The sequence below is a fragment of the Lynx rufus genome, unplaced genomic scaffold (genome assembly GCF_022079265.1).
Source record: "Lynx rufus isolate CCGP_SWC_20201006 ecotype Redwood Valley unplaced genomic scaffold, mLynRuf1.p SCAF_3, whole genome shotgun sequence".
NCBI lineage: Eukaryota > Metazoa > Chordata > Mammalia > Carnivora > Felidae > Lynx > Lynx rufus.
The window spans coordinates 148,524,174-148,532,581 of record NW_025814845.1 but is presented as its reverse complement, the minus strand read 5'-3'; positions in this window follow the sequence as shown (position 1 = coordinate 148,532,581).

Sequence of the window (8,408 nt, the reverse complement as noted above, 5' to 3'; positions counted from 1 at the left end):
ACTGCCGTGTGAGCAACCAATCCTCCAGGAGGACACCGTCTTTCCTAATTCAAGTATTTAGCATTAATGTCAAATTTGTTTTTTGTCTTTTACGGTTTGTGCATTTGTGTTTTAATCACTATTTCCCTACCCCAATGTCATAAAGCTGTTGTATATCGGCACTTCTCCCTAGGCATATTTTTTTTAAATGTAGATTTAGCTCAAAGGTGATGTTGATACTGCTGTTTACAGACCTTTCTCTTCTATTTTCATATTTGTCTTTGATCTACTTGAAGATGTTTGTGAACGGTGTAAAAACAGGCTGTAAATGCATTTTCCCTTATATCAGTAGCTGTGTATCCCTACAACTATTTACTCTATAATCCATCCTTTCCCCACCGATGAGTAACACAATATTTGTCATATATCTTATTCTATATAGACAGTCTGTCTGGGGGCTCTCTGCTCTAATAGCCAACTGCCCTACAATTGTTTAAGAATTCTAATTACTGTTATAATTACTACAGTTTTATAATATTTTCAAATATCTTACAGGACAAATTGATACCCCATTTTTCCTCAAAATTGTCTTAGTTATCTTTGAGGGCTTTTCTGTCTTAATTTTTATGATCTTAAATTCTAGAGGGAAAAACTGAAGGTTTTGGTTGGAATTGGGATGAAATTGTAAACTGGGGGAGAATGGACAATCTTTATGGAATATTCCTAGCATGATGATGGTGGGTCCTTCCATTAATTTAGGTTTTCTTTGTTTTTATTTTACATCAGCTTTATAATTTTCTTTTTTTTTATTAAAATTTTTTTTTCAATGTTTATTTTTTTTGGGACAGAGAGAGACAGAGCATGAACGGGGGAGGGGCAAAGAGAGAGGGAGACACAGAATCGGAAACAGGCTCCAGGCTCTGAGCCATCAGCCCAGAGCCCGACGCGGGGCTCGAACTCACGGACCGCGAGATCGTGACCTGAGCTGAAGTCGAACGCTTAACCGACTGCGCCACCCAGGTGCCCCTACATCAGCTTTATAATTTTCTACATGAAGTTCATACACATCTTTATTACATTTGTTACTATGTACTATATTATCTACTCCTTTCCTACGTATATGTATATATATGTATATATCTATATTTAACAAAAATCTCCATGGAAAAAAATAAATAAAAAAGAAAATCTCCATGGCTCTACAGAAATAAAATTAAGTTTTGCATATAGATGTAATACCCCCAATCCACCAAATGCTATTATTTATAAAAATTTGTCTAATTTTGTTCTTTTCTACATAGCCCTTCTCATTGCTGAAAATTAGTGGTAAAGAGAAATCTTAAGTAAAAAGTAGAGTAAAAAGGCAGATTCTGTAAAGAACCAAAGATAAAAATGACAGACTTCTCATCAGAAATAATGCAAACCAAACAGTAGAGAGGCATCTTCAAATTGCTGAAAAAACAAACCTGTTTACCTAAAACTATATACCTGGAAAAAAACATCTTTTGAAAATGAAAGTGAAAGAAAGTCTTTTTCAGAATCCATCAGTAGCAAACTAGTGAGAAAAGTTAAAGAAACTCATTCAGACAGAAGGAAAATGATAGGAGGAGAAAATGTGGCTCTACATAAAAAGCAACCAGAAATGGTAAAAATGTGGACATCTATGACTTTTAAAAATTATTTAAACCTCTTTAAAAAAGAAGGAATTGTCAGAGCCTGGGTGGCTCGGTCCCGTTAAGCGTCCGACTTCGGCTCAGGTCATGATCTTACAACTCATGAGTATGAGCCCCGCATTGGGCTCTGTGCTGACAGCTCAGAGCCTGGAGCCTGCTTCAGATTCTGTGTCTCGCTCTCTCTCTCTGCCCCTTCCCCGCTCACGCTCTGTCTCTCTCTCCTTCAAAAACAAACATTAAAAAAAAAAAAAGTCAAAGCAAAATTATTGGCAATGTTTTGTGGAGTTTATGCCACATTTAGAAGTAAAATATAACAAAACCTTGAGAAGGAATGGAAGGATGTTATAATCTTGTTATGACCTACTTGAACTAGTGCATACTTATTAGAAGGTAGCCTGCAACAAGTCAGAGATGTATACTGCAAACCTAAGAGCAACCACACACACACACACACACACACACACACACACACACACACATACACAAAGTATATTTATAAGCCAATGAAAGAGACAAAATAGAAAAAGATTCAATTAGTGCAAAATAATGCTGGAAAAGAAGCCAGAACAACAAAAAAGGAACTAAGAACAAATGGGAAACAGAAAACGAATAAGAAAATGGTAGATTTTAAGCCCAGCCATATACATCATCCAATTAAATGTAACTGACCCAAACACTCCAGGGATTTTCAGAATGGACAAAAAAAGACCAAATTGTATATTACCTTCAGGGAGCCCACTTTAAATACACCCATAGATACACTAAAAGATGGGAAATAATTACTGTACGACACTTTGTAAAAAAAAAAAAAAGCTGGAGTGGCTATATTAATATCAAAGTAGATTTCAGGAGGATATTCCTAGATAAACAGGGCCAATTTATAATGATAAAGGAGTGAATTTGTCATGAGGAAACAGTCAATGTTTATACATCTAACAACTGACTCCAAATACATGATAGAACTAAAAAAAAAATTTTTTTGTAGCCTCCAACAATTTATAGTTGGAGATTTCAACCTCCCTTCTCTCAATAACTAAAATACATCAATTGGATGTTATTAATGTTTAAAACTTCCGCATTGTGAGGGTAACATCCCTGACGTTATGGGGATGGCCCAACAGATGACCCCTAATACAGGGCAGGTGAGATCAACAGCAGTTTTAAGTTACATGTACTCACAGCCTATGGGAGGGGAACACTGCGTGCCATGCAGGGCCACATGGCAGTAACATTTGGAATCAGTGAACAATTAGGGGCTGTGGGAAGTAAGCTTTGTAGCATTATGAGGGGGGTGTGCCTCCCGGTTGCTGCATAAGGATGCGATTAATTCTGTGTCTTCTGTGAATAATTCTGTGTCTGGCACGAAACTGAAACCTGCTGCTCAGGGATAAGCAAGAATTGTGCCTGGTCTCCCGGGGAAGGAGGGCTGTTTGGCTAGGGAATCTATGCGTGGCCGCAGGATGGGTTGGGTGTGGTTAGACCATGTGAGGCCCTCCCCATTTTACCAGATGCCACGACAGCACCCAATTTCGGCCTTTCAGTCTTTCATGGCACACACCCACTAAAAGGTTGACAAAACCAAGTGTTGGTGAGGATGCTGAGAAATGGAACTCCTAAATCGCTGGTGCGAAAAGTAACACGGTACAGCCGTTCTGGAAAGCAGTGAAGCAGTTGCTCATCAAGTTAAACATAACTTTATCGTGTGACTCAGCCATCGCGCCTAGGTATTTACCCAAGAGAAATGAAAATGTGTCTTCAAGAAAAGACTTGTATTGAAATGTTTGAGCAACTTTGCTCATAATGCCCCCAAACTGGAAATAACCATCAACAGATGACACAATACAGAAATCGTGGTATTTCCACATAATAAAATAATCCACTCAGCAATATGAAGGGAATGGACTACTAATACACACAATATGGATGGATCTCAAGCGCCAAATAGTATAGGATTACATTTACATGAAATTCTAGAAATGGCAGAATTAAAATAACAAAATGCAGATTAGTGGTTGCTAGGGACCAAGGATAGAGGGAGAGGATTAACTAACTACAAAGAGTCATGTTCTGTATCTTGATTAGAGTGATGGCTACAAGAATATATACATTGGTCAAAGCTTAAAATTGGTGAATTTTGTTGTATTTAAATTATTCCATAATAAGACTGATGAAAAAAACATGAGGGAAAAAACCCTCCAGGCTTTAGGTTTCTACTATCAGCAAATTACCTCAGGGCAGCTGCTATTTTTGGCAAGTTCAAGACTACATTTCTGCTTCCTCTTGTCCCATTGGAATTTCTTCTAATTTCTTGTGATGTTTCTTGTTATTTTCTGTTGACTCTGATTTATTGATTTTTTTAAATATCTTGTCTGCCATATTGCTACAAGCAGAAATCTCATTTTCTTTCAAAATCCACTGGTTTTTATGAGATCTATGTACTTTTTTTGTGCAAAATTTCCTCACTTTTTTAACAGGAGAAACTCCTATTAAGGCTACAAAATATCAATGCTTAACATGGAAAATGATTTTTAAAGTTCACAACTTGGAAATTAATGCTACGTGCTATCTCCCATTTTTAAATGCATTATCTACCAGATACAAAAATGTAATATAGGTAAATAAAGAGCCGATTTAAAATTGAAATGATGTTGAATTGAGCAATCAGTAAAAGTTGACTACAAAATTTGTATTATCACGTAACACGGGGGCTAGAGGAGATCTGTGTGTTGATCTATCAAACCACAAAATAAACTGAGAATGTCCTATGTGCCAGGCATTGAGCTAAGTGTGGGAGGGTACATCAGTAAACAAGACTCAGGATGTCTTCTCACATGTAGCTTCCGGTATGGCAGGGAGGACAGACTTTATGCAACAACTGTCAACAATGGTTTTTATAATGTACAAATTGAAATGAAAAAATCCAGGTGCTTTAATATGTAATGGCAAGCCTAAGCTATGTTAGGCAGCAAGGGAAAGTTAACTGGAGGAAGTCAGGTTTGATCTGAAACCATGGGGTAAGTAGAAGTTGGCTAGATGTGGTACAGAGGGTAACAAACAACGACTGGGGAATAAGCAGCATTTCAGGTGAATGGAACAGTATAAGGTCATCGTAAGTCCAACACATTCAAAAACTGAAAAAGCAGTTTTTGAAGAGGGAAAATGGAACATAACACAGTAATTCAAAACATGTTGCAAAATTGAGAAAAAGATAAATGGACTACTGCGATGCTTTTATTAAAGTCTTCAACTGTGGCGGGTATTTTAGTTTTCTAGTTTGAATGTCAACAGACTAACCATCAGCACTCGAAAACACAAATCAGATTCTAGACTAGTAAATTCAGGCTTACTGAAATGATGAGGCTGAGGGCGAACATTCTGATTGGGTCAAGTTTATGAATGCCTAATGGTTTCTGCCTTCCTCTCCTTTCTGTCTACTCAGACCTAATCCATCTATTGATACCGTTTCCTAAACATATTTTTTGAAATATAAGATGCATTTTTTCCTCCCTCATTTTAAAACTTCTCAAATTGGGTTGTATGTAACAATTTTTTTTTTAAGTTTGTAAGACCATTTATCCCTGAATTAGAATTTAAATGTAAAATATGGATTCCCAAAATCATTTTCCAGGTTTTCCAAAAGGTGACTTTAGGACATAATACTGAAAAGTTAATACGTATGCAGAAGAGGATTGCTTTTTACACTTTGGGCAATATAATTAAGATAAAAAACCGGGAAATTTCTCAGCATACACACAGATATTTCAAGGATAGACGATATTGTTATGAACTGTGCATGCTTAGTGAAGAATCATTTCTGATGAGACCCCAAACATTAATTTGTACAGTTTACACCTAATTTTGGAAAAAGAATGTTTTAACTCCTAATTATACATAATTCAACTGAATAAAGTAAAAAAAAAAAAAAAAAAAACTAAATGCATTCAAAACCCTAAACTATCCATTCAAAAGGGAAGAGTCCAAGATACTGAACATGGGTTGTAAAAAGTTATATTTAAAGCAATTCAAAAGAATCTGTATTTAAAAGTTTAGACTCAAATGTTTATGATAATAAACAATTATTGGAGTCTAAGCTCTAAGCAAGAGGTATGTAAAGGTAAACTTGTGCTTCTCAAATTTAAGGCACCTACAAATTACTTTGGGTTCTTGTGCCATATAAATCTGATTCAGCAGATCAGGTAAGTGGCTTCAGATTTTGTATTTTTAGTAAGATTCCAGTCCAGGACCAGCTAGGTAATGTATCAAACCAAACATTAATGTATTAATGTATCTCCCACCATGCAGATACTAAATTGAAGATTATCTTTAAGTAAGATCAATTTATTTTTTTAATTTTTTTAATTAATTAATTTTTTTAGAGAGAGAGAGCGAGAGAGAGAGAGAGAGAGAGAGGAACAGAGGATCCTAAGTGGGCTCTCTGCTGTCAGCACAGAGCCCGACGTGGGGCTCGAACCCACAAACTGCGAGATCATGACCCGAGCCGAAGTCGGACACTTAACCAAATGAGCCGCCCACGCGCCCCAAGTAAGATCAATTTAAATCAAATTTAAGATAGTCTTAAATTAGAAGAAATACATTTTCTTTCAGTCCCATTGTTTCCCTCCATCTCCAGTCATCATAAACCGAGTCACCCTTATTATGTCTTTCGTAGATTACTGTCATGGCCTCCTAAATGGTTTCTCTGCCTCTAGCCTTGGCACCTTACTCATTCTCCATTATACAGCACTAAAATGCTCAGAGTCCCATCTGGTTAGATATTCTGCTACTTACCTTTTCACTAAATACAAACTGCCCCTGGGGCCTGTATGAAGAGACCTCTCACCACCATTCCCTCCTCCCACACCTCATGACACACACTCATTAAGTTAGTTTTGGTGAATTTCCTTCAAATGACCTTCCTCTCAAGACCTTTGTTTATGCCAGCCCTTTTGCTTAAATCATCCCTGGCTATCCCTCATTCATCCCTTAGGACTTAGATCGATAGCATTTTAGCTTTCTCTCCACCCCACATTAGTCAGATGCATCATGCTTCTCTTTAGGTACTTACTCTTAGGTACTTACTAGATACTGTCATTACTTATTTTAACTGTCTTTTCCTGCTCAGGCTTTTAGTGTATTGAGAACAGGAACCGTGTTCATCTTGTTCTCTGCTTATGGTCAGCGCCTGGCACACTGACCTACACCCAGTAAACAACTGAATCAGCTTTCATTCTAAATAACTCATTAACATAGAAACAAACTATGATGACCCTTTTCTAGAACACATGCTGATTAGATCCTCCATCAATACGTGTCTTCCACTGTGTGGATATAGCAGGACTGACCAGACTGCAACTTTCAACTTGATAAAATCTTACTTATCTGGAAACCTTGATTATAACTTATAACTTCACTATAATTTGATATTCACTCAGCCAACAAATAATTACTACGTACCACTTAGCTTGTAATAAATAAGCAAACAAACTATCAAACGCTAGGTACTAGGGGGAAATAAACATTGGAAGAAAGACGGAAAACCAAAAGACAGAACGGACACTAAAGTCATATAAGCAACTAATAACTACAAAATCGGTGTACAAATCAAAATTATAAACATGGCACTAAAGCAACAAAGAGGAGCATGTGCTTTGGCTTCTGCAGTTGATAAAAGGCTTTTTAAGGAAGGTACAGTGTCTTAGAAGAGAAGCAGAAATCTGCCAAATGGAAGGAAAGCCATTTTCAGCCAAAGAAACTGTGCAAAAGCACAAGTGAAGAGAGTACTGTGTATAAAGACTACAGAATTGGAGGAGAGGACTCTGGAAATGTGGATGAAACCTCAAAGAAAAAGATCTTCGCTGTCCAGGGTAAGAAGGGCTTTGCTCAGTAGGAGGAAGAGAAACTTAAAACATTTTAAGCAGCAGCATAGCATAATCGAAGAACAATTCAGAAAAGCAGTGTGGCTACACTGAGGGAGGAAGGCTGTAAGCGGGGGTCCGTAAAGAGCACCAGCACCAACCAGAAGAGGGAATGCAGTGGCAATGGGAAAAGAGGTGCAAGGATTAAGAGGATACAGGACTCCGAGTGGGCGGTTAGGAGTAGTAATCTCTGGCTGAGCGAGATTCTGTTTTGTTTCTTGAGAGCAGCTGTCACTGAAACACACCGAAAACAAGCCACCCGTATTAAAATTTAGAGATGGTAATGTGTGTTTCTTCACCAGGGATGAGTGATGAGGGGATGAGGAAAATGGAAAGTGAGCCAGTAGTAATGGGTCTAAAAAATGATCAAATCCTGGCACCGCTCTAATACAAATGAATTGTTTTCCATTTATAACAATCAGTAACCAGCCCATAGTTTATTTTATCCATTTTTCATAAACATCCTAACAGGCATACATTCTTAGAGAAACTCAGAAGTTTCAGAAACGGCAAAATAGAAAAAGAAGTAGAAATACCATCTAGTAAGGACCCAGAAAGAAAGCACCTCGTTGGGGTAAATTTTACCGATACAGCACGTGAGAAGCTGTACGAGTAGGTGAGGCATGTACGGTCCAATCCATAGGGACAGTCAAAAGAGGTTTCAAAAAAACAGGTATAAAATAACTCTAGTGCATATGTACAAGTGTCTTTCAGGATTTCAACACCAAAGTAACTGAAGAGCTCAACCCAATTTATACGTTCGGGGATACTTATTAAGTTCTCTGTTCTTAACTTTAAAATGTTGAACACTTTGCATTTAAAATCTTCTTTAAAAACTCAA